General features: G+C 44.6%; 1 protein-coding gene across 1 annotated transcript in view; it reads right to left on the bottom strand.

Moving 5' to 3' along the window:
• The window catches only part of DTD1 (D-aminoacyl-tRNA deacylase 1), a 280245-nt gene that overhangs the window by 8687 nt on the left and 243889 nt on the right, over nt 1-27669 (bottom strand). Inside the window, exons 8-11 of the transcript XR_009596061.1 lie at nt 25567-25643; nt 16460-16697; nt 8653-8833; nt 1025-2735 (exon numbers count right to left, since the gene is read on the bottom strand). The gene's annotated coding sequence lies outside the window, so the exon portion shown is untranslated. The remainder of the gene's footprint in view (nt 1-1024; nt 2736-8652; nt 8834-16459; nt 16698-25566; nt 25644-27669) is intronic.

Here is a 27669-nt window from a genome sequence, read left to right as displayed (position 1 = left end):
TCACAGAAAGTAAGTGCTTAGGCCACAGCTGAATTAAACTAGGAATCAATAACAGAAAGCTGGAAAGTCCCCCAAATATCTGGAGATTAAACAAAACATTTGCAAATGATACTTGAGTCAAGAAGAACTCTCAAGAAAAAAATTAAAATGCTTTGCAGTAAATGAAAATTAAAATGCAACTTATTAAAATTGGTGGGATACAATAAAAGCAGTGCTTACAGGGAAATTAATAGCACTGAATGATTATCTTAAAAAAATAAGAAGAATCTAAAATCAACAATCTAAAAGCCTTATAGGTTAGGGAAATAGAAAAAGAAAATGATTTGGACTTTACTTAAATCCAAAGTAAGCAGAAGAAAAGAAATAAAATGTCAACAGAAATCAATGAAATTGGAAGTATGAAAAAAATAGATACTATCAGCAAAATCAAACTAGTTCTTCAAAAAGATTGATGACCTCAATAAGCATCCAGCCAGGTTGATTAAGTAAAAAGGAAGCAGAAAAATTATTAATACAGAAATATAAGAGGGGTCATCACTGCTGATCCCAGGATATTAATGGGATAATAAAGGAATATTATAAACAACTCTATACCCACAAATTTGATAACCTATATGAAATAGACATATTCCTTTAAATGTGCCAAAATTTACACAATTTGAATATTAATCTGAATACATGTAGAAAAGATAGTGTGTATATATATATATATATATATAAGAAATTGAATCAATAATTAATAACTTTCCAAAATAGAGAGTACCAGACCAAATCAATGCACTGGTGAATTCTATGAAACATGTAAGCAAAAATTTATACCAATTCTCTACAATCTCTTCTAGAAGGTAATAGATATAAAAAGAGGCCTTTCTAACTCATTTCATAAAACCAGCATTACCGTGATCTCAAAACCAGTTCATAATGTTAATTTCAGTTAATGCTATTGATACTGGTACAACAGTTTATTATTACTATTTCCCTTACATTATATTATTATTGTTAATTATTATTATTATTGACTTACTTGGGTCCCTCCAAATTCACATGCTGAAGCTTTAACCCCCTATATAGCTGTCCATGAAGACAGGAATAAATAACTGAGGTTGAATGAGGTCATAAGAGTGGGGCCCTAGTCCAATAGGATCCTTATAAGAGAAACCAGGAGCCCACTCACAGCAGAAAGGCCATGTGAGGACACAGCGAGGAGGCCACCTACAAGCAGGGAAGAGAGCTGAAGTCTGTCCTTCTGGCACCTTGGTCTTGGACTTTCAGCCTCCAGAACTTGAGAAAAACAAATTTTCATTGCTTAAGCCACCCGGTCTTTAGTATCCTGTTCAGTTCAGTCGCTCAGTCGTGTCCGACTCTTTGCGACCCCATGAACCGCAGCACGCCAGGCCTCCCTGTCTTAAGATCACCAACTCCCAGAGTTCACCCAAACCCATGTCCATCGAATCGGTGATGCCACCCAGCCATCTCATCCTCTGTCGTCCCCTTCTCCTCCTGCCCTCAATCTTTCCCAGCATCAGGATCTTTTCCAATGAGTCAGCTCTCTGCATCAGGTGGCCAAAGGATTGGAGTTTCAGCTTGAACATCAGTCCTTCCAATGAACACCCAGGACTGATCTCCTTTAGGATGGACTAGTTGGATCTCCTTGCAGTCCAAGGGACTCTCAAGAGTCTTCTCCAACACCACAGTTCAAAAGCATCAATTCTTCGGTGCTCAGCTTTCTTTACAGTCCAACTCTCACATCCATACATGACCACTGGAAAAACCATAGCCTTGACTAGACAGACCTTTGTTGGCAAAGTAATGTCTCTGCTTTTTAATATGCTATCTAGGTTGGTCATAACTTTCCTTCCAAGGAGTAAGCATCTTTTAATTTCATGGCTGCAGTCACCATCTGCAGTGATTTTGGAGCCCCCAAAAATAAAGTCTGACAGTTTCCCCATCTATTTGCCATAAAGCAATGGGACCGGATGCCATGATCTTAGTTTTCTGAATGTTGAGCTTTAAGCCAACTTTTTCACTCTCCTCTTTCAATTTCATCGAGAGGCTCTTTAGTTCTTCTTCACTTTCTGCCATAAGGATGGTGTCATCTGCATATCTGAGGTTATTGATATTTCTTCCGGCAATCTTGATTCCAGCTTTTGCTTCCTCCATCCCGGCATTTCTCATGATGTACTCTGCATATAAGTTAAATAAGCAGGGTGACAATATACAGCCTTGACGTACTCCTTTTCCTATTTGGAACCAGTCTGTTGTTCCATGACCAGTTCTAACTGTTGCTACCTGACGTGCATACAGATTTCTCAAGAGGCAGGTTAGGTGATCTGGTATTCCCATCTCTTTCAGAATTTTCCACAGTTTATTGTGATCCACACAGTCAAAGGCTTTGGCACAGTCAATAAAGCAGAAATAGATGTTTTTCTGGAACTCTCTTGCTTTTTTGATGATCCAGTAGATGTTGGCAATTTGATCGTTGGTTCCTCTGCCTTTTCTAAAACCAGCTTGAACATCTGGAAGTTCATGGTTCACATATTGCTGAAGCCTGGCTTGGAGAATTTTAAGCATTGCAGCAGCTCAAACAGACTAATACAATTATTATTCAAATTTTTATAAACATTTGCTCAGAAAGCATAAAATGGTTGATCGTAGTAGAGGTGGCTTCCCAGGTGGTTCAGTGGTAAAGAATCCGCCTGCCAATGCAGGAGACTTCAGGAGATGAGGGTTCAATCCTTGGGTGACAAAAATGAAAAGATTATTGTTAAAGAAAACCAGATATCTCAAGTTAAGGAATTTAGTGCTTTTCTAAATTGGAAAATGGGAGGATACAAGAGTCTGGGCGCCCCAAAATCATTCCTTTGATCTGCACTCAGCCATCTGGGGTGTTTACATTGTGAGTTTCCTCAAGTGGCTGCAGGTTGATGACTGCTAGGTGGCGGGCATTCTTTGTTTCCTTCCTGAGTTCCCGCAGGGCTCACCATGAGTAGGGGGCTGCAGGGGTTAATGATGACAATCTTTTGTTAATCTTTTGTTTACTGATACTGCAGGCAATATTTTATTTCTCTTATTTATATGCTAAGTCGCTTCAGTAGTGTCCAGCTCTATATGACCCTATGGACTATAGCCTACCAGGTTCCTCTGTCCAAGGGGATTCTCCAGGCAAGAATACTGAAGTGGGTTGCCACGCCCTCCTCCAGGGGATCTTCCCAACCCAGGGACTAAACTCAGGTATCATGCCTTGCAGGCGGATTCTTTACCATCTGAGCCACCAGGGAAGCTCTCTTATTTATACTTTCTTTTTAAAAAAATTTTTATTCTATTATTATTTTTTTTTTACTTTACAATATTGTATTGGTTTTGCCATACATCAACATGAATCCTCCACGGGTGTACACGTGTTCCCCATCCTGAACCGCCGTCTCACATCCCTCCCCATACCATCCCTCTGGGTCATCCCAATGTACCAGCCCCAAGCATCCTGTATCCTGCATCATACCTAGACTGGCGATTCATTTCTTATATGATATTATACATGTTTCAATGCCATTCTCCCAAATCATCCCACCCTCTCCCTCTCCCACAGAGTCCAAAAGACTGTTCTATATATCTGTGTCTCTTTTGCTGTCTCGCATACAGGGTTATCATTACCATCTTTCTAAATTCCATATATATGCGTTAGTATACTGTATTGGTGTTTTTCCTTCTGGCTTACTTCACTCTGTATAGTAGGCTCCAGTTTCATCCACCTCATTATAACTGATTCAAATGTATTCTTTTTAATGGCTGAGTAATACTCCATTGTGTATATGTACCACAGCTTTCTTATCCATTCATCTGCGAGGTTGCTTCCATGTCCTGGCTATTATAAACAGTGCTGTGATGAACATTGGGGTACATATGTCTCTTTCAATTCTGGTTTCCTCGGTGTGTATGCCCAACAGTAGGATTGCTGGGTCATAAGGCAGTTCTATTTCCAGTTTTTTAAGGAATCTCCACACTGTTCTCCATAGTGGCTGTACTAGTTTGCATTCCCACCAACAGTGTGGGAGGGTTCCCTTTTCTCCACACCCTCTCCAGCACTTGTTTGTAGACTTTTGGATCGCAGCCATTCTGACTGGCGTGAAATGGTACCTCATTGTGGTTTTGATTTGCATTTCTCTGATAATGAGTGATGTTGACCATCTTCAATAGAATTTCTATTGACTCTAAGCTATGTCTGAAATGCTTTCATATATCTGAAAATAAATATTCCAATATGAAAGATAAATCTAAAGATGTCTTATTCCAATCAGCATTGGACAAGCGGCATCGTTTCTGACCACATATGTGTTCCCTGTACAATCACATGATCATCGACCGGAAACAAGGTAGGGCGGTGAAATAGGGGAATTAGGCTAGGAAGACTTCCGAAGATTAGGACCAGGAAAAGTCAAAGAGCAAATCAGAGCCCAATATTGAGGTCAGAGCTAAACTCTGATGCATCCTTACACCGTGTGTCAGCATTTCCTGTGAAACCCAATTGAACTCAACATGCCTAAGTGAACTCTAGCAGACCAGAGTCTCAAGTCTTTGAGAAATGCAGTATCACTTTTAGAATATTTTAAATTTGCAATCTAAAAAGTTTTACCACTTTGTTAAGGTGTATGTAATAAAAACCAGGCAGCATTTTGACATTCTGAATGGAACAAGCTCTCCAAAGGCTTATTCTCTGAAGCTTTCAGTTACGGCATGCCTGACCTCAGATCTGCCGAAGCTGGTCTGCATGCCCTAGCCCCCTCGGAGGGGAGCCAATCATTTCTGTGACTTAGTCAGATCCTTCCAAGGGGATTAGATGACAACTTTATGGAGGAAGTACCCTTATTGCTGGAAGAGCACAGGCAACTCTGGGAGTCTAGCATGATGGATGTGCCAGTGAGAAGTGTGTATTTTTGATAAGTTGTACTTTTCTTTTTCATTTAGTTCAAAATAGCTATAAATTTCTCTTGAGACTTCTTCTTTGACCCATGTGTTATTCAGAAGTGTCTTTTTTTTTTTAATTTCCAACTATTACAGGATTTTTGGACTGTCTTTCTGTTATTGATTTCCAGTTTAATTCCATTGTGGCCTGAGAATGTATTTTGTACAATCTCTATTCTTTTAAGTGTGTTAAGGTGTGATTTATGACAAAGGACGTGGTCAGTCTGCATGTAAGAGCCACATGGGCTTGAGAAGATTGTGTGTTCTGCTGTTGTTGGAAGAGGTATTCTATAAATGTCAGGGTGACTGATGGCGGTGTTCCAATTAGCTATATCCTTCCAGGTTTTCTCCTTGCTTCATCTATCAGTTACTGAAAGAGCGGTGTGGAAGTCATCAGCTATAATAGTGGGTTCGTCTATTTCTCCTTGAAATTCAGTTAATTTTTGCCTCAAATATTTTGATACTAGATGCTTTCACACTTAGAACTATGATGCTTTCTTGGGAAATTTACCCCTTTATTGTTCTGCAAAGTCACTTCAGTCGTGTCCGACTCTGTGTGACCCCATAGATGGCAGCCCACCAGGCTCCGCCGTCCCTGGGATTCTCCAGGCAAGAACACTGGAGTGGGCTGCCATTTCCTTCTCCAATGCATGAAAGTGAAAAGTGAAAGTGAAGTCGCTCAGTCGCGTCCGACTCTTAGAGACCCCATGGACTGCAGCCCACAAGGCTCCTCCGTCCATGGGATTTTCCAGGCAAGAGTACTGGAGTGGGGTGCCATTGCCTTCTCCATTTATTGTCCTATAATCCTCTTATTTATATCTGACTTTTTTTTCTTGTGTTGAAGTCAGTTTTAACTGAAACTAATGTGGCTAACTCCAGTTTTCTTTTGATTCATGTTAACATGATATATCTTTCTCTGTCCCTTTATTTTCAGCATATATGAACCTTTAGATTTAAAGAGAATTTCCGGTGGACAAAGTATATTTGAATTTTTTTTTCTTTCACTCTGACAATGTTTGTCTTCTAATTCTGGTATTTAGAACATTCACATATATTGACTACTGATATAGTTAGATTAATATCTACCGCATTTAAAACTGTTTTCTATTCATCACACTTGTTTGTATTTCTTCTTTCCTGCCATCTCTGGTTTTAATTGAACATTTTATACTATTCCATTTTCTTTCCTTTCTTAGTGTAGAGATTGTTATTTTAACAAATTTAGTGGTTGCTCTAGAGTTTACAGTACACATCTCTGGAACTTCCCTGGTGGTCCAGTGGTTAAGACTGCGTTTTTCAATTCAAGGGGCACGGGTTCAATCCCTGGTTGGGGAGCTAAGATCCCACATGTCTTAGAGCCAAAAAACCAAAGCATAAAACTAAAGTAATATTGTAACAAATTCAATAAAGACTTTAAAAATAGTCTGCATCAAAAACAACAACAACCTGACTCATATTTTTTTTTAAATGGCAATATACATTTGCAACTAATCTAAGCTCACCTTCAAATAACACTATATCATCTTACATGTGTTGTTGCTACTTTATAACAGAATATTCCCAATTCTTCCTTCTCATCCTGTATGACTTTGCTGTCCTTTGTTTCATATATCCATATGCTTTAGCCACCCAATACATTATTACTATTATTGAAACAGTTATACTTCAATATCAGTTAAGAGTAAGAAAAAATAGGTACTACATAAAACTGGGTTTCCCTGGTGGCTCAGCTGGTAAAGAATCTGCCTGCAATGCGGGAGACCTGGCTTTGATCCCTGGGTTGGGAAGATACCCTAGAGAAGGGAATGGCTACCTACTTCAGTATTCTGGCCTGGAAAATTCCATGGACTGTTACAGTCCGTGGGGTTGCAGAGTTGGGCACAACTGAGTGACTTTTACTTTACTTTTGGAGAAGGAAATGGCAACCCACTCCATTTATTCTTGCCTGGAGAAGCCCATGGACAGAGAAGCCTGGCAGGCCACAGTCCACAGGGTCACAAGAGTCAGACACGACTTAGCAACTAAACCACATAAAACTAAAAAGCCTCTGCACACCAAAAAGAAAACATCAACAAAATGAAAAAGCAAGTTACAGAGTGGGAGAAAATATTTGCAACTTATGTATCTGATACGGCATTCATATCCAAATTATATAAAGAACTCATACAACTCAATAGGAAAAAACCTAATAATCTGATTTTAAAATGGGGAGAGGAACTGAATAAACATTTTTTCCAAAGTAATAAAAATGGCCAACAAGTGCCTGAAAAGGTGCTCAACGTGGCTAATAGTCAGGGAAAGGCAAATTAAAATCACAATTAAATGGTTATCATCAGAAGCATGAGAAACATGGGAATTCCTTGCCAGTCCAGAGGTTAGGACTTGGAGCTTCCACTACCAGGGCCCAGATTCAGTCCCTGGTCGGAGAACTAAGATCCCACAGACGGAGCAGCACTAGAGGTTTGGGGAACCAGGAGCAACAACAAGTGCTGGCAAAGAGGTGGAGGAGAGGGGACCCTTATGCACCGTTAGTGAGAGTGTGAACTGGGGAAGTCGCGATGGAGAAACGTGTGAAGGTTTCTAAAAATAAAAAATAAAAATAGAGCTACCACCTCATCTAGTAATGGCACTTCTGGATATTTATCTGAAGGAAACAAGACCACTATCTTGAAAAGATATTTGGGGTCCCATGTTCATTGCAGTATTATTTACAATAGGCAAGACATGGAAATAAATTAAGTGCCCATTGATGAGCATTAAAAGTGGATTTAAAAAAAGAAAAGGCAGCCATTAAAAGGAAAGAAATCTTGCCGTTTGAGAAACAAAGAAGGACCTTGAGGGTGTTATGTGAAGTGAAATAAGTCAGATAAACATACAGTTTTATTTCACTTCTATGTGAAATCTAAAACAAATCAAACGTGTCAACACAGAAAACAGATTGGTGATTGCCAGAGGCTGGGGTTGGGAGTAGGCAATTGGGTGAAAGTGGGAAAAAGAGTAAGAAAAATGAAAATGCTTATCTTTACCTTTTAAAAATTTCCTTCTCTAATGCTTTTCCTTTTTTTTAATGTAGATCCAAGTCTCTTACTTATGTAATTTTTTTCTTCATGAAGAACTTCCTACACATTTGTTTCTGGACAGGTGTGCTGGCCATGAATTTCCTCCGTTTTTGTTTAACGGAGAAAATATTTCTCCTTCACTTTTGAAGGATAATTTGCTTGATATAGAATCTTAATTTTTTCTTTCAACATTTTAAATATTTCACTTCACTCTCTGCTTGCCTACACAGTTTCTGATGAGAAATCCTCCATAATTCTTATCCTTATTTCTCTATAGATAAGACCCCTCCCCTCCAACTCTGCCTTCTTTTAAGACTTTCTCATTAGTTTCCTGTAATTTGAATATGATATATCTAAGTGTAGCGTTTTTTTTTATATTTGTCTTGGTTTTCTCTGAGCTTCCTAGGTCTATGGTTTGAAACCATAGGTTTGGTTTGGTCCTAGGTCATTAATTTTTGAAAATTCCCTGTCATTATCACTTCAAATATGTCATCTTTGTCTTTCTTTTCCTTTTGGTATTCCAACTGTGTTTATGCTATAACGTTTGGAATTTCCCTACAGTTCTATAGTATTTTGTTCTGCCTGTGTTTGCTGCTATTGTTCTTTTTATCCTCATTTCAGTTTGGGAACTTACCTCTCTGATTCTTTCCTTGGCTCCACTGAGTACACTGATGAGCCCATTAAAGGTTTGCTCCATTTCTATTACAGCACTTTTTGCTTTATAGGATTTCCTTTTGATTATTTGTTATAGTTTCCATCTCTCTGCTTACATTATCCATCTGTTCTTGCGTGTTGTCTAGTTTTTCCATTACAGCCTGTAACATATTAATCATAGTTATTTTTAATTCCCTGTCTAACCAGTTCAGAATCTGTGTACTAGCTGAATCTGTTTCTAATGTTTCCTTTTTTCTCTACAGGCTCTGATTTTCCTTGCCTTTTAGCATGCCGTGTAATATTTTATTAAATGTTGAACATGATGTATTGGGTAATAAGAACTGAGGTAGAGCCTTTAGTATAAGATCCTGTGTTCATCAGTTTGAGAGTTGGGCTGTGTTTAATGTTTGCTGTAACTGTAGATGTCAGAGGCTTCAAATTTGTCTGACTTCTCGTTTTTACCTTTCCTGTTGTCTTTGGGCTCCTTAAATTGAGTCTGTGTCTTGCAGCTCTGTCAGCTGTAATCCAGTGTTATCAGTTCAGTCGCTCAGTCGGGTCCGACTCTTTGTGACCCCATGGACTGCAGCACGCCAGGCTTCCTGTCCATCACCAACTCCCAGAGCTTGCTCAAACTCATGTCCATCAAGTCAGTGATACCATCCAGCCACCTTGTCCTCTGCCGTCCCCTTCTCCTTCCTTCAGTCTTTCCCAGCATCAGAGTCTTTCCCAATGAGTCAGTTCTTCGCATCAGGTGGCCAAAGTATTGGGGCTTCAGCATCAGTCCTTCCAATGAGTATTCAGGACTTCCTTTAGGATTGACTGGTTGGATCTCCTTACAAGGAGTCCAGGGGACTCTCAAGAGTCTTCTCCAACACCACAGTTCAAAAGCATAAATTCTTCAGTGCTCAGCTTTCTTTGTGGTCCAACTCTCACATCCATACATGACTACTGGAAAAGCCAGAGCTTTGACTAGACGGACTTTTATTGGTAAAGTAATGTCTCTGCTTTTTAATATTCTGTCTAGTTTTATCATAGCTTTTCTTCCAAGGAGCAAGCATCTTTTAAGTTCACGGCTACAGTCTCCCTCTGCAGTGATTTTGGAGCCCAAGAAAATACAGTCTCTCACTGTTTCCATTGTTTCTGATCTATTTGCCATGAAATGATGGGACCGGATGCCATGATCTTGGTTCTTTGAATGTTGAGTTATATCACAGTCTTACTGATGTGGTGGTAAGCTGCTGGAGAGAGGAAGCATTCTATAATCATTTGATTAAATCTCAGTCTTTTTAACAGGCCCATATTCCTGGGCTGTGACTTTCACAAGGGCCCCTTAGTTTTTTTCCCTTTCCCTTGGGTTCTGGTGAAAATCTTTCCCCGGGAGAGTGAGCATCTGCCTAGAACTCTCTGGGCATGTCTCACAATGGTTTCCCCTCCTCTTGTCAGACCCACGAAAGGATCTTTCTTTCTTTTTCGGATTCTGTTGATGTGGACCATTCTGAAAGTTTTTATTGAATTTGTTACAATATTGCTTCTGTTTTATGTTTTGGGTTGAGGCGCCTATGTGGGATCTTAAATCCTGGACAAGGGATTGAACTCGTACGCCCTGTATCGGGAGGCAAAGTCTTAACCGTTGGACCATCAGGGAAGTCCCTGAGGGGATCTTTCTTAGCTTCATGATAAGAACCTGGTGACGTTCCTGAAAACGGGTCCTGAAAAGCGCTGGGCTCCCTAAGACTTCAGACTCCAGAGATTTCACACTTTCAAACTATTCTACACTCATCCAAACCCTCATGTAGGTGTTCCTGCCTATCTATGGCTCCAGCGCCTTCTGCTCCAGGTAAGCAGACTCTGTATTCACGTACCATCTCTCCAGACTGGAGGTGACGGTTTACCCTCTGATTTCAAATCCTCGGTGGGTCGGAGGAAATCTGTTTATTTTCAGTTTGCTCAGAATTTTTCTGTTGTAGGAACAGGAATGATCACTGCCAAGCTCTTTACATGTTGGAGCTGAAACCAGAAGTTCTGAGTCTGTTTTTTTGAAGTAATGGAAAAATCTAAGCCACCTGGGAATAAACAACAGCATTATTTCTTGCTCGGGTAACTGGAGATTTTAGAGGTCATTCAAGGCTTATGTTTGGTTTCATCTCCTGGCTCAGCAACGCTGATAAGAACCCTTACTCCGTTCATTTTTCTGTTCTGATTCCTCAGTGTCATCTACAACCTGGTTGCCAGGTGGCTGCCAAAAATGTCCATGCTATACACCCTCTTTGAGAAAGAGTAACTCTCCCCAACACTGAAAAAAAGGACTCTTGGGCTTCCATCTTAATGGAGCAACCCCAGGTGACGTGTTCCTTGTATACGTCATTAGCTGTTGCTGTGAAACACTGTGTAATAACCATACAGTCTTGGTGCCACTTAACCATAAATGTTACTCATATGGCCGACAGTCATCTGAAAGGAGATCTGCTTGTGTCATCTGGGCTCCTCGACACATCGCAGGTTGGTGGGGTGTGCGCATGTAGGCTGGGTGACCAGATGGCTCTACTCTCAGCCAGGGAGGCTCTGCGCCACCTCCCTCCCTCTCCTGGGCTCCGAGGCTGAGTCATATCATTGTCATAGAAATGGCAGGGGTACAAGAGGGGAAGTGGAGACACAGACAGCTTCTTATGCATAAAACTGGCACAGCGTCCTTTCTGCCAGTCAGAGTAAGACCCACAGCTGTGGCCAAGTCAAAGGACAGGACAGGATACACTGCTCAAGATGAAGCTGCGGTGAGGGCATAAGCGCAGGTGAGGATTATGGTTAAATACTCCATCTGCTGCTCTCAGGAGTCAGCCAACCACTGTCTTCACAGGAATTCCAGTGCCTCGATTGACAAGGACCAGCCAGAACTCAGACCATAGAACGGCTGATTGATACTATATTCATTTGCTAAGGCTGCCAGAACAAACACTTACCAGAAATCAGCTAACATTTAATAAGCATTTCCTACATCCCAGGATCTATGTTAATAGCATCTTGGGTTTATTTCACTTAATCTTTACACCCAAAAAGAGCAAAAAGAAATCGAAATAAAGCAAAACCTTACAAAACCTGGGAAATAAAGACTAGTGTTAGAGGGAAGTTCCTGGTGGTCCATTGGTTAGGACTCTGCTCTTTCACTGCCAAGGGTACAGGTTCAATCCCTGGTCAGTGAACCAAGATCCTGCAAGCCACATGGCATGGCCAAAAAGAAAAAAAAAAAAAAAAGAACTAGAGTTAGAGATGTGGAACTAAGGTTCAGAGGGATGGGATAACTTGCCGCAGTCCCACAACCAGTGAGGGATGTGGTCCAGGGACCCAGAGCCAGACCTGCCTGACTTTAGAGGCCAGGCGTCTAACCACCAGGTGGTACTGCCTCCAGGTGGCTTTGGTTCTGTCCTCCATATGGTGTGTCTTGTATGACAAGCATCCAAAAACTGTCTTGACTGAGTGGCTGTTTAGAATAAAATACTTCCAGCTGTTCTAAAATATTGAAGCAGCTCTAATTAGTGTAGGCATACCTCTGAGATCTGGGTTAAACCCAGGAAGTCTGCTGCCAGGATGTGTGTATGTGATGAGCCACTTGAAATGAGCTGCCCCTGGGAATAAAAAGAAAGGAGGAGACATGCTTCCCACCTTTGAAAGATCATGGTCACAGCGAACAGTTAGAACATTCGGATGGAACAGATTCTGCTTGCATAGGGCAACTCATGAAAACACACAAATGAAAGTAAATAGTCCATGTACAGTGCAAGGTAGTGGGGAAAAGATGGATTTTGCAAAACCTACCAGACTTGGGCTTTGAAATCACTTCTACCACAACTACCACTCCCAAAACTTGGAGAACGTTTCTTAACCTTTCCGAACTTTTATTTTTCTCAACTATCTAATGAATATAATTAATGTCTGCTTCCTAAGATCCAAGTGAAGAAATGCATGAAAAGGATCTGTGACAGTGGGAAGTGAATAAATATATGTTCTCTGGCTTGTGTGTGTGTGGGGGGGTGCTAAATCACTTCAGTTGTGTCCAACTCTTTGCAAACCAGTGATCTGTAGCCCGCAGTCTCCTCTGTCCATAGAATTCCCCAGGTAAGAATACTGGAGTGGGTAGCCATTCCCTTCTCCAGCAGATCTTCCCGACCCAGGGATCAAATCCAGGTCTCCGGCATTGCAGACGGATAGGCAAGGACTATAATTTGGGGGGTTTACATTTTGTGATGGAAAATGCATGACTTTCATTTGGTTGGACATATCAGATCTCCTGATCCTGAGAAAGTTACATAACCTCTCTGAACATCAGTGTTTCTTTTTTTTGTTGGACAAATCCTGATTGAGCATCTACTATGTTTGAGGCACTGGACTTGGCCAGCAGAGGCATGACCAACGCAATCCCTGACCTCCAGGGACCCACAGTACTTGTCTGTAGTAGGTACCTTCATCCTGCCCTTGTAGTGCTGAAGGACAAGAGATGCAGTGTGCCAAATACCACTGGGCGCATAGCAGTTTAGTCTGCGTCAAACAAAATTCATCCATGAAGGACGGAAGAATGCCAAAGAGAAGGGTAGGGGGTATGTACTGGTCTTTTGTGGCTGTCACAAATGACCATAGACTTAGTGTTTAAATAACACAATATTACCATCTTCTAGTTCTGAGGGTCAGAATACTGACATGGATCTCACTGGGGTAAAGTGTATGCATGAGTAATGTTGCATTCCTTTCTGGAGACTCTAGGGGGAGAGCTAAGGACTGAATTGTGTTCACCCCAAATTTGTATGTTGAAGCCCTAACATCTCATGCAACTGTCCTTGGAGCTAAAGCTGTTAGGAAGTTATTAAAGTTAAATAAGTTATTAAAGTTAAGTTCATCCCCTGGAGAAGGAAATGGCAACCCACTCCCATATTCTTGCCTGGAGAATTCCATGGACAGAGGAGCCTGGCAGGCTACAGTCCATGGGGTCACATGAATCGAACACCACTTAGTCCTTTCTTTCTTTCGTAAGGTCATAAGGCTTCCCAGGTGGCGCTAGTGGTAAGAACCCACCTGCCAATGCAGGAGACACAGGAGATGTGGGTTCGATCCCTGGGTCGGGAAGATCCCCTGGAGGAGGACATGGCAGCCCATTCCAGTAATCTTGCCTGAAGAATCCCATGGGCAGAGGAGCCAGGCAGGCTATGATCTATAGGGTCGCAAAGAGTCGGACATGACTGAAGCGACTTAGCACGCACACACAAGGTCATAAGGATGGAGTCCTAATCCAACAGCACTGGGGATTGGTGGCCTTATTACAAGAGGAAGAGAGAGAGAGATTGCTCACTCTGTGTGCAGGTGCCAAGAAAAGACACCACCCACAAGCCAGGAAGAGGACTTGATCTTGACCTCCAGCCTCCAGAACTATGAGAAATCAATTTCTGTCACTTAAGCCACCCAGGCTATTTTGTAATGGCAGCCTGAACAGACTAATACCAGAATGCTTTTTCTCCGCTTTTCCAGATTCTGAAGTCTCCTCCATTCTCTGGTTCATGGCTCTCCTCCTCCAGCCTCCAAGCCAGCAATGTCACTTCTCTGAATACAGCTGGGAAGGTTCCCTGCTTTTCACGACTCACGTGATTCAACTGGACCCACTTGGATAATCCAGGAGACTCTCCCCCACGTCAGGGTCCTCAACCCTAATCACATCTGAAAAATGTCTTCTGCCTTTGAAGGTAATACCCACAGGCTCCAGGGACAACGATGTCTTTGGGGAGCTATTATTCTGCCTACTGCAGGCCCCAGGGAGGTCTGTTTGGAGACCAGGCACAGATTCTGGAAGAATATATAAGTGCACAGAAAGAGAGATGAGAAAGTCATGCTTTGTGTTTCCAAGGCCCAGCATCTCTGCCGCAAAGAATACACTCTGCCAAACAGGGAATGTAAGTGGTCTGGTCAGACATTTCCCAGCAGACATGGTCCCCAAATACCAAGAGTTAGCAGGCCTGGTTTGCTGACGTCTTTTCTATAGCATTCACTTGATTCTGATCATTGATAAAAGATCCCCCAACAGGGGGGCTCCAAGAACAAGTACTCTAGGAACCCCCACCCCTGCATTCCCAAGACAAGAGAAGCACTTCCCTGGGGCCATCGCCAGGAAGAGAAGGGGAAGGGGCAGAATTTGAAAGCCCCAAGCATTTACCTGAAAGGGACTCCTTTTAAAAAATTTAATTTTGTTTTTAATTGGAGGATAATTACTTTACAATATTGTGATGGTTTCTGCTATACATCGACACACATATACATTACCACATGTGAAATAGTCAGTGGGAATTTGCTGTATGATGGAGGGAACCCAAAGCAGGGGCTCTGTGAAAGACACTATCATACACTGGAATGAATGAATGAACATCACTCAGTCGTGTCCAACTCTGTGATCCCATGGACTGCGGCCCACCAGGCTCCTCTGTCCATGGAATTCTCCAGGCAAGAATACTGGAGTGGGTTGCCATTCCCTTCCCAAGGGCATCTTCCCGACCCAGGGATTGAGCCCGTGTCTCCTGCACTGCAGGTGGATCCTTTACTGTCTGAGTCACCAGGGAAGCCCTTTATAACTGAATGTGAAAGTGAAGTCGCTCAGTCGTGTCCGACTCTTTGCGACCCCATGGACTGTAGCCTACAAGGCTCCTCCCTCCATGGGATTCTCCAGGCAAGGGTACTGGAGTGGTTTGCCATTTCCTTCTGAAAGGGGCCAGCTAAATCCCAAAGGGAGAATTATTGTTCATCATCAAGGCTGGTTCCCAGTTACCCTGAGGGGTGGGGCAGGGGTGCTCCTAGGGAGATTGATCCTTTCATTGTTAATAAGCAAGTCACACTTTCTTTCCCCACCTGAGGTTGGCATGTGTTCCTGTTTGGCCTCACACAGTGTTTTATGTAGCTACACTTACGATGCACTCCAAGAAATGTGAACATTTCCTCCTGACTGGCCTCAATTATATGCCCACTGGGCTGCTCCCCTTTAAGCTTCTTCCTGGAGCCCTAACATGGGACACCTGGGGAGACCCCCTTGACCTGAACTTTGCCAAGAATCACAGCTTAAGCTCTGCCTAGAGGCAGGAGCGGAGAAGGCAATGGCACCCCACTCCAGTGCTCTTGCCTGGAAAATCCCATGGACGGAGGAGCCTGGTGGGCTGCAGTCCATGGGGTCAATAAGGGTCAGACTCGACTGAGTGACTTCACTTTCACTTTTCACTTTCATGCATTGGAGAAGGAAATGGCAACCCACTCCAGTGTTCTTGCCTGGAGAATCCCAGGGACAGGGGAGCCTGGTAGGCTGCCGTCTATGGGGTCAGACAGAGTCGGACATGACTGAAGTGACTTAGCAGCAGCAGCAGCAGCAGAGGCAGGAGGGTGAACCAGATATCTTCTAGTTTAATGAGTCTGTGGTGGGTAATGCAGGGTGACTGTAACAAAAAATTGACTGTCAATATTCATTGAGCTATTGCAAGCTGAAAAGTCTACTTGCCAGGAAGTCAAAGCCTCCTTCCCAGAGGGGCGCTCCACCTCCCCCTCACCTGGCTATTTTGCAGAATGGTTGCTATAACACGGAGGGGTACAGATAAAAATCTTATTGGTTTTTCTTACTTTCAAAACATTCCCCTCCCACAAGCATCAGTGACTCTGAAGCTTGAACCAAATATCCTGATTATTTTACCTGGGAAAGAATGATTTATTCCCCCCAATGACTTTATCCTGATAAATATATCATTTCTTAGCATGCCACACAGATGCACACTCACCTCCAACATAGTCAGTGACCCTTCAACCAGACAGGGAGCTGTGCATGTGCAGCTGATCCAGGTGGTCTGCCATCCACCTGCTGGGCTGTCTTCACCTGTGTGCATCTCCTCAGGGGCTCCCCGCTTCACCTGCCCTCAGGACATTGGCACAAAGCCCGGTCATAGGCAGGTACCAGGTAGTCAGGGAGTTGGTGTTCCCTGCACGATGGTTAATTTCCACATTGGGGTAACCGAGAGTCTGCGGAAGAGAATATCTTAAAGTTTAAGAACAATTTCCAGGTGTTTCTGAAGCACGGAGCATCCAGTGTCTAAAGATCAGCTGTCTGTGGATACAATTAAATCAGTCTGATGCTCACTTGTATCTTTTTTTTGTCACTTGGCGGCACAGAAAAGGACTGTCACCCCACAGTAATTCTGAGCTCCCAGCTTTCTGTTTGATCCATGTTCCATTTTCCCAAGCCACATATTTTGGGAAGGTATTCTTCACAAGAGTAGAGCTGAATGATTTTCCTCCCTTTTTCTCCTAACTGCTTCCTGTGCCTGGAGGCATTCACAGGTCACTGCTCTGTATCCACATGTTGCTCATCCACCTTGAGAAACATTGCCCCTTTGTGGCTCCAGTTTCATCGGTTTGTTCTCCAGGTTCATCTGAATTTCATACAGGCCACTTGTGCCTCAAGTATGCCTGTCTTTTAGTTACACACACACAAAAAAAAACTAAGTCAAAGATCTGAGCTCCATCCCTTTTCCTTCCTAATTACAAGGTGTCCATAACTTATTATCTAAGATGCCAAGTCAGGGAGAGTGTGAACTTTGGGGAGAAACATACCTGAGTTTCAATTCTGGCTTTGCTACTTATTAGCTATGTGACCTTGGGCAGGTTGCTAAATCTCTCTCTGCCTTAATAGAATGCTTCTTCTCTGAGCCAGAGAAGCTCACTGAGGCTGAAGCTGCAAAGCCCACTTGGATAAGGGAGGACCACTGCAGCTGTCCACTGGACATGTGGACAGTGTGAGCCCAGCATCTCAGGTGGCGTTAGTGGTAAAGAACCCACCTGCCAATGCAGGAGACGTAAGAGACCCAGGTTTGATCCCTGGGTCGGGAAGATCCCCTGCAGGAAGGAATGGTAACCCACTCCAGTATTCTTGCCTGAAGGATCCCATGGCCAGAGGAGCCTGGTGGGCTACAGTCCACAGGGTCGCAAAGAGTTGGACATGACTGCATGCAGAGCTTTCTGTTTGTAACCAAGACTCTGCACCAATTCCATGGCCCATGGCTCACATCTTTCTCATTTCTGGGCTCATGGCCCATTAAGTCCTATCTGCTTCCTCTGGGGTCCATTGACCCTTGCATCTCTCCTAATTACCCATCAGAGCAAATCTTCCAGAGTCTGTGCAAAGGAGGGCCTGTCTCCTCTAGACCTCAGATGTTTCAGCACGCTACCTGGTAAGGGCACAGACTTTGAAAAATTAAAAGGTGAATGTGCACTAGATGTGCAGGAAATTGGTGAAGAGACCCTGGGGGCTGTGGGTGAAGCTCTGGCTGTAGCATCTGCTGCAGTTTGTCCCCACCACGTCACCGGCCACCACTGCCTACCCTGAAGGCTGCAAGGATTCCAAGGAGTAAGGGAAAGTGTCTGAGGGTGACAGTCCTGCTTTCCATGAACAGAGTCAGGTTGTCAGAAGCCCACCTGAAACCCTTAGGGAGCAACGAAGGGGACAAGGTAGAGACGAGAGGGGGGAAAGGGGGACATAAACCCAGCAAGAAGTCCCCAAACCCAAAAGACAAAGCACCCACACAAGATACCAGCGCTGAATGTAGACAGCCAGGGACATAGATTCTCGTTGCCTCTGCACAAGCCTCCACTGAAACACAAACGCTTTTGGGAAACAAGTGCCACAAGCATGTGTGGACATGTGAATGCACGCGGACACACACACGCGTGTGTGCACGCCCACTGTCATTCATCCCGTAGCCGGGTGGAAACCCAGCTCAGCCTGGCTGAGCCTTCCCCGGTGACCATCTCTCAGGCTCAGCTCCAACTGACACTTTCCTGCACACGCAGCACAGCGGGGTGGGGTGGAAGGACACCCTGGGGTGGGTAGCATCCCTCTTTAATCAGACAAATTCTGTTCTCAGAAGGAGGCAGAAGGAGCCAGTTGAGGACTGTTACATATTTCAGATCATGAGGGTTTCCCTGTGCACCCACGGAGACCAGGCTCTGGTGTTTGCCTAATGTAAACGGTTAGCCATTCTAAGTTAGGGAACTACTACTGACGATCGCCAAGTTGGGTGGTGGAGGGGTGGTTGAGTGAGCCCCCTTGTTGGCAGAACTTTAAGAAAATAGGGCTTGTTAATGCCTCTGGAGTCTTCCCAAGAGGCACAGTGGTAAAGAATCTGCCTGCCAATGCAGGAGATGCAGTTAGATCCTTGGGTTGCAAAGATTCCCTGGAGAAGAGAATGGCAACCCACTCCAGTATTCTCGCCTGGAGAATTTCATGGACAGAGGAGCCTGGCAGGCTACAGCCTATGGAAGCACAAAGAGGCGAACACAACTGAGCGCTCACACATACACAATGCCTCTGGCAGAGTAAAGAGTTTCAGTGTGCTTAGGGAGAGGAAAAGGTATTAGACAACCTCCCGACTCTTTTTCCGGTTCCTGAACAAAAGCCCTGAGCGAGTCTGGTCCCATAAAGCCCTGCAGACAAGCCCAAGGTTTGATTTTCTGTGAAGCTGTTTTCATGTCTTAAACTCACACAGTCTTAAGAATCTCCTACTTTGCTGGCCCTGCCTTCACCCACTTCCATGAGGATTTCTGCTCCTAGTCCCTGGTGTGGGGCAGTAGACCCCTGTTCCCACCCCGGCTAAGAAATAGACCAGTCTGAATGCAAGTGCTCAGGGTCCCCACTGTCTCTTTTCTCTCTCTCCCCGACTCCAACACTCCAGGTTATTACAGAAGGGGGACTTCCCTGGTGACAAGTTCTTAAGACTTCACCTCCCAAGGCAGGGGAACAGGTTCAATCCCTGATCAGGGAGCTAAGATCCCACATGCCTTGTGGTCAAAAAAATCAAAACATAAAATAGAAACAATATTGTAACAAATCCAATAAAGGCTTTAAAAATGGTCCACGCAAAAGAAAAAAATCTTAATAAAAAATTACAGAAGGAACCCAGGATGACTTGTTCTAGTCAATTGGCAACATCCTTAAGTGATCATGCAGTTTTTCCTGAAGGAGAGAAAGGTGAATCTAAGAAAGTAAAATACTCAGGAAAGCCACACAGGGTGACGTCACTGCCAGAGTACTCAGCGGCCAAGGAGACAGAGATTCCGTCAAAGTCCAAGCCAGGAAGTGGTTGGACAGCTTGGATGAATCATGGAATTAGAGCATTAGTGTCATTTACCAACCCAACCAGCACAAGCCGCCAATCGCCCCTGGTGCACAGGCTACTTCCCAGGAAGAGGCAGGGAAGCTTCACACCAATTCCCCCCTCACACATGCTGGGTGACTTCGGACTTCAGTTTCCTAGACCGTAAAATGAACAATGATTCTAGTTCTACAAGCTCATGTTATTCCTAGAGTTTCTAAGGCCCAGAACTCTGTCTCTACTCACATGGCCCAGTAAATAAATATTTCTTCTTCCTGGTGTACAGATGTAGTCAGCAAGTATGCTCACAGGTCTCTAAGAAGTTAGCAACTCTATTTTTGGAAGGACAATCCCCAGCTGGGGTGTCCAAAAACAGGACAAATCATCAACAAATAACTCAGCCTTTGGTATTTCAAACACATCATAAAATGAACGGCGAGGGATTTAATAGACTTTGGTTGAGGGAATCTGCCTTATATGCAGAAGAGTCCAAAAACATCATAATAAAATAAAAAAACCTTGCCAAACTCATAAATAAGCATCTCCAAGTCCTGATATCATGTTTTCCTGGTGCATTCCTCAATTTCGCTGGCTATAATGGGTTCCTGTTGAAACCTGGATTTCACAACTTTTGTTGCGAATATTCCCGGCAGCACCAGGGAGGATCAGATTTCAAAAAGAACGTTAGGCCTTTGGTGGGGGACAGGGTAGCAATAAGCGCAGTCATAGGATTTCCCCTGTAGATCTTCTTCATCTTGACCTTCTTGCTCCCTCCTGCCCACCAGCACAGAAATTCAAGAAAGACCCGGCAGGGCAGAGCTGTTAAAGGGACAGAATGCCATTGCATGGATGCTGTTGGTACCCGGCCCATCTTACCATTCTTGTGTGTGTCGACTTAACACCTTCCAATTTTAAGAGGCTATGCTGAACCAAGAGCCTTTTCTGGTTGCTGGAGTCCTCTCTGCCTGGGCACTGGAGGCTGAAAGTACCTGAAGAAACACTCACTGGGAGCAATCTTAACCCGCTAGCAGATAGTAGTAGTGGACCAATGAATGCCCCAGCTCCCCTGCACCTCAGGAAGGACAGCTCTGAGCAAGCTTCTCCCTGTCTTGGATCTCCAGTGGCTGGCCCCTTGGGTGCTCAGGAACACACCAGCTGTGGCTTCTCCCCATTCTCTGCCTCACTTCTTTGCTCTCCTATCAGTGCTTCGTGGGATCACCTCCCAGATAAATTACTGACTCCTTGGAAGCTCAACCTGAGAAAGCCATTCAGTGTAATTAGACACATAATCAGATTTTTACATGCATACACTTTTAGTTGTAGACAAAGATATATAGACAACCTTTCCAGATACGATTTAAGGGATCTCCAAACTATTTATTGCAGTGGGATCTAAAAACCAGCCTCTCGTTAAGGAGGTTGTAGCTTTGCATTTCACTCCCTCGTGGCTCAGCCAGTAAAGAATCTGCCTGCAGTACAGGAGACCCAGCTTTGATCCCTGGGTCAGGAAGATCCCCTGGAGAAGGGAACAGCTACCCACTCCAGTGTTCTTGCCTGGAGAATTCCATGGACAGAGGAGCCTGGCAGACTATAGTCCATGGGCTCACAAAGATTCAGACACAACTGAGTGACTAACACTTTCCTTTTATCTTTTTATTTCTTTCTCTTATTGCAAAGTGATAAATGCTTATGGCAAAAAAATTTTGTTAATATAACTAAGCAAATAGGATAAAATTTATATCATCAATAATCTTATCACCCAGGTTGCATTACTGTTGATATTTTGGTGAGCATCTTTTCAAGTGCAAGGATGAATGTATGTATATGTACACATGCTCAAAAACAGAATCATGATGTTTACACTGTTTGGAATTCATTTGCTTCCATTTAACAATGTCTTAAACATCTTTCATATAAATATTCTTCTGCAACTGCATTTTAATAGCAGAACAGTTTTCTGTTGTGTAGTACTGCCTTAATTCATTTACTCAATTGCTCTTGATTAGATATTCAGGCTGACATTTCATATTTAAAACAGACATTAGTTCTGTGGATCCCCTCCACAACCTGGGAGAATTTGGGTCAAATGGAACAGGGATTGTTTGGCCAATGAACCAGCAGGGCCCATCTCATAAAGGAGGCAGGAATAAAACACTGGAGCATCACAAGGACCATTAAGTGCTAGACTCTGTGGAACTGAACTTAAGTCGCCTTAAAGATGCCAACTTATCCACAACCCTGCACACCCGCCTTTAATGAGGCCTCCATTCATGGACCCCCAGATTAACAGGTATTGTACCATATCACCTTAACCTCTGGGACCACCTTTGATTGAACGAGAATGGATGCCTGACCCACGGGAGGATAACCCACTGGCTGGCCAGACTTATGGTTTCTGTGTCCTGGTTCAAAAGAATGAACCAAATCAACCATAGCCTTCTCTTCCCAGGAGATGGAGCTAAGAGATGGAGGGGAAGGCTTCTGGTCATCTGTAGGCACCAGTGAGCATGAGTTTCAGGCAGGGGACCATGTGTGGTGTCATTTGCACATCAAAGCCATGAGACAGCATTGCTCAGAGGAAGGTTGGGAAATAAAGACTGGGTAAAAATAACGGAGAAGCAAATAAGGAGGGAGCAGAGGGTGGAACTGGAGATTCAGGAGCTGCCAGCTCCATTCTCAGTTCACACCCAAACCTGAAGCCCATTCATGTCTATTCCTTGCTGTATTCTTGAACAGCTTTCCCAGATACAACCTTTCTTTTGTTATTTCTTAACTTGAACTCATCTGAGTCAGTCTATTCTCTGTTAACGAAAGATTTCTTAACTTGGATATAAAGCCTACAGACATGCATACATGGAGGAGGTCAGCAAGTGCTGGAATTGCTGGGAGGATACTCAGGGTGGAAGCGAGATGTATCCTGGCCTTAGGAGGTGAGTGGGAATGGGATGGCAGCAATGAACCAGAAGACAGGCTGAGTTGAAGGGACAAGCTCGGCAGGTCTAACAGAGGGTCCTTGCGAGTGCACTGGGTCTTTTTGGAAGAAGGGTGACAGGCAGGCGGGGAGGAGGAGCCCCAGTGAAGATCAAGAGAGACCTCCGTTTCATGGCAGAATGCCTGGACAGTGTGAAGAAACTAAATGCCGAAGGATGAGCCTACCAGCATCATCTGATGGCTAAAACCTGGAGGGTGCTGTTCGCTCAGTCGTAGCTTAGGAATCGAGGTGGTGGGAGAGAGGGGTAGAATGATGCGTCCTGGATACCTGAGCCTCCCCCACTGCCTCAGTTTCCCCACCCTTAGGACAGAGACAGTGTCCTTCTCTTCAACCATCCACAGCTCACCTGGAATTCCTCCACAAATTACACATCAGCCCCGCTACAACCTCGCCCTGGAGCCGGGAAAAGACTGCCCAGGACTGAAGCAGAGAGCACAGCTTTGTCCTTGAGAGCACTGGAAAGCTGAGGACTCAAACATTTCTGGGTGGGAATCATGTTGCAGTGGAACATTTCTAGCAGACAGCCAAGGGAGTTCATAAAGTGTATGAGCAGGTATCGGTGGCAAGAGATAGAATGAGCACGTGAGTATTACTAACAATGTGAGTATTACTAACAATTCAGGAATGCAAGGCATTGCTCCCCCTGGGAAATTGAAAACAGGTGGCGTCATGCACTGCCAATTAATCATCAATCAACCAAAACTTAAAACTTGGTTTCCAGTCCCAGATTTGCCACCATGAGTGTAGGTAAATCATTCCCCTGTCGGAATGGAGGTGGGACCAGGTAATGGAGAAGATGTCACCCAGGGGCAACACCCTGCTTCTCCTAGTCACCCCTGAGCTCTGGGTGGGGCGCTGGTGCAAAGCAAAAGAAGTGAATTTAAGTTGTTGCGGGGAGTCTCATCTCCCCCTCTCCATCCCTGCACTTCCCTGTGAGTCCTGGCGCTCACCTGCCCCCAGGAGGCAGCACAAAGCTGACCCCTCTCTTCCTGGCCCCCTCCCCTCGATCTAACCCTACCAGAAAGGAGGCTGAACCTCTGTTTGGTCCCTCCACTGTGTCCCGTCCAAACTCCTCACCATGGGCTTCTGCAGCTGCTGCTAAGTCTCTTCAGTCGTGTCCAACTCTGTGCGACCGCATAGACAGCAGCCCACCAGGCTCCCCCCGTCCCTGGGATTCTCCAGGCAAGAACACTGGAGTGGGTTGCCATTTCCTTCTCCAGTGCATGAAAGTGAAAAGTGAAAGTGAAGTCCCTCAGTCGTGTCCGACTCTTCAAGACCCCATGGACTGCAGCCCACCAGGCTCCTCCATCCATGGAATTTTCCAGGCAAGATTACTGGAGTGGGGTGCCATCAACTTCTCCACACTATGGGCTAGAAGGCTCCAAATGACATCTAGGACCTGTCCTGTTAGGCAGACTCCCTGGGGCAGCCATTCTACTGACAGGCTGCTCTGGGTCAGACCCTTCTCCTTGCTCCAATCAGCTGAGGCCAGAGTAGCTGAGTCTCCTGTGAGAGGACATGCGGGGCTGCTCCCCAAGCCCATCATCCAGGACCCAAAGATTCACATGAACCGTTTCCTAGGAAACGTTCCAGGAAGAAAACCCAGTCTCGGAATGGAAAGGGGAACCAGTGTGCAGCACTCAGCCCACTCCCATGGAGAGGCTCTGACTCCACTGGGGGCTCTGGGGAGGCATCAGAGTTGCCTGAATTGTGGGTGTGGGTGGACAGGGCAGGGTGTCTAGACACTGACACCCATCAGTCTGTCCACACTTCTGGGTCTCCATGCACCCTGGACCCAAGGGAAGGTGGTCAGTCTACCAGGAGAGAGGCATCATTGCCAGATGCCAGCAAGTGTGAGCAGACCGCCGCATGGTGTGCAGCACTGGTTTCATCTGAACTGGAGCTGTTCACAAAGGCCACAGTGGGGGTCTTCCTTCTTCCTTTGCAGCGAGACTGGAAGCTCCCTGAGCTCGCGTGGTGGTCTGGGAGCTTGTTACATCTGATCTGTGGGGGAGCAGCACTGGGGATGCCAACAGTGGCTCACGGAGGAAACCACACAGCTGTCTCATCCCTGCTGGGATGGAAACAGAGATCCTCCAGCTCCAGGCGACTCTGCTCCTTCCTCATCAGAGGATGTGCAAGGACCACACTTCCTTCCCTCCCCCCAAGCCCTCCTCCTCAACCTCTGTTTCTGTTGGAACAACATCATTCACAACAGCCAGGTGAGTGTTCATTGAACATTTTCTTCCATTTTCTTTTCTATGCACAGATAATTATGCTCATCAAGTTGCCATGCGGGGGTGGGGTAGGGGTAAATATTGTAATTTGGCTTCAGGGGTATTAGGCATAACACGGTTTTTGTTTCCTCTGCCTCGCCGAAGAAACAGAGAGCATGGCATCTCCTCCTGGAGGGGCTTGGACTACAAATAAGGCTTTTAATACGTAAAAAAAAAAAAAAATCTTTTCTGAGCCCTGCTGTGCATCCTTCATCTTCTGAATAGCAGCATCATTTGTGACATCCGGTGGCGGGCAATTCAGCCAGTGAGTCATGCGCCAGCGAGACATACGCTCCAATACCATCATGCAATGACAGGCAGCCCGCAATCAAGCGATCAAATGTAGGACTTTTATTAGCAGATTAAACAAGAAGCTTTCTCCAGAGGTTTCTAAATCAACAGAGCCCATGCTTATTGCCCACTCACTTTTATACTCAAAGAATGCTAGGCATCATTTACATGTGAATCCTCACCTTGCTGCTCCAGGAGAGAAGAAAGCAAGTCACAGCAGGCTGACTTCTCTCCCTAGGCTGGAGGAGAGCGTTCCAACCTAGCAAACAAATTGAGGTTGCCTGATGTAACAGGGCCACCAAGTGAATGGGGCTGGATTCCAGTTCAGGGCTGGGCCTGTGCTTCAAGGACCTCTCCTTGGGATCTATCTTGAGATCCCTATGAATTAGTGTGGAGCCTGGGTACCAAAGGAGCTCCTGGTTCTGTCTCTGGAAGGCGGCATGGGCTTCTCCCCAATGGATGCTCTGAAGGTCACCACTATCAGAACCCTACAACTGAGAATAAATCAAAAGTGGACTTCTATTCCCTCCAAACCTGCCAGAAAACTGGGGAGGGGTGACTGAGCAGCTTGGGGCCATGAATGGCTTTTATAATACTCGCTGAGAACAACCGTACGGGGTGCCCAGGAGCTGTGCATGCACGTGGCTCATCCTCTGTGAGGTGGGCATGGGAAACAAGAAGGGTGTCCCGGGACTTCCCTGGTGGTCCAGTGGTTGTGACCTCTGCTGGTAATGCAGGGGGCATGAGTTCGATCCCTGGCCAGGGAACTAAGATCTCACATGTTGCATGGCGCAGCCAAAAAAGAAAGAAAAAAGTGTGGCCCTTCCTCTCTGCACTGAAGGCTGACTTCTGGCAGGGCAGCAGTGAGGGGATTTCAGCTGAGGATGTCGGCTTAAGTGTGTCTTTCCTGGTGCCCGGCTGTGTGCCTGGACCAATGACCTCTTGTTCAGTTTCTCGAGTCTTGAAGCCAAGAGTGCTTTTCTCTGGGAACTGGCTTGCAGAGAGCAGAGAACGTTTACACTAAGGTTTAAGGGATGCTGTGATTTAAAAAGAAAAATTAAGGCGCCTGGGAGGAAAAGTAAACACATTATTTTAAAGCTAATTAAACAGGCTTTATGTAGTACCTGCCGGGTGCGATGGATCGAAGGGGATATACAGTTTAATAAATCTCCAATTTCAGGGGGCTTATGATCCCAGAGGGTAAAGTAGTTTGGAGTGAGATGATGAAAGGCAGAATGTGGGAGGTGAGAGGCGCCTGCACACAGACTCGGGTGCACGGCCACAGAGCACGGGGCGCCGTCCCCACACAGAGGCTGACAACAGCCTCTGACAGAGCCTCTGTCAAAGCAAATGCTTCTGCACACTTCCTGTGGTCCCAGCACCGCCAGAGGACCCCACCTCTGCTCACTCATGAATCTTCATGTCCGTGCCATGAAGAGGTGCCACCCTCCCCTCCTGCCCAGGTGCCCCCGCTGTGGCACTCAATTATATCAGCTTGGGCTGCACACAGCAATTCAACTCAACAAATCTGTATCAGATTTCAAGGTTGATTCAGATTTCAGGGCAATGTGGCATCAGGAAGGACCAAGGCAAGGCCCCACCCTCAAGGAATCTATAATCCAGCAAAAAAGATGACCTTGGGTATAGACTCAAACCAAATTCACAGTGGAATGCCCCATGTGCTGAGAAAAGGGAAGGACCGTTTACTGTTAAGGATGGATTTGAAATGATAACCAGATATGGTGTATCTTTTTAAACAAGTAATGTTGGGTTTTTTCATGATCATGAAAGTAGGAACTCATTGGAAAATATAGGGAGGATAAAGAAGAAAATTAAAATTATTCATAATCTCACCAACCAGAGAAAAACATTATTATTTGTTGGTGTATTTCATTCCCATCTCTTCTATCTGCAAATTAAGGTTTGTTAAAAAAATAGCAATAGAATAATACTGTTTATGTAATTTTGTATTAACATTTTATCATGAGCATTTTCCATTGCCACTAAAAGTTGTTTGACATATAATCTTTAAGGCTATATGACACATAATTTTTAAAGTTTACATAACACGCTCACGCATGGACATGCCATATTTCACGAGTCCATTTTACTGTTGTCGGCTGTTTACATTTTTGCCAGGTTTTGCTAAAAACAATACTGCAATATCTACTGTGGATGTTATTTTTCTCAAATCTTGCGTGGAATCTGCCTTCTGTAAAAATGGTTAAACATTTGTAAGAAATTACAAAACGTCTAATGAAACCTTATTTGTTCTGTTATTGACA

The sequence above is a fragment of the Ovis aries genome, chromosome 13 (genome assembly GCF_016772045.2).
Source record: "Ovis aries strain OAR_USU_Benz2616 breed Rambouillet chromosome 13, ARS-UI_Ramb_v3.0, whole genome shotgun sequence".
NCBI lineage: Eukaryota > Metazoa > Chordata > Mammalia > Artiodactyla > Bovidae > Ovis > Ovis aries.
This window is presented reverse-complemented; position numbering and strand designations above follow the sequence as displayed.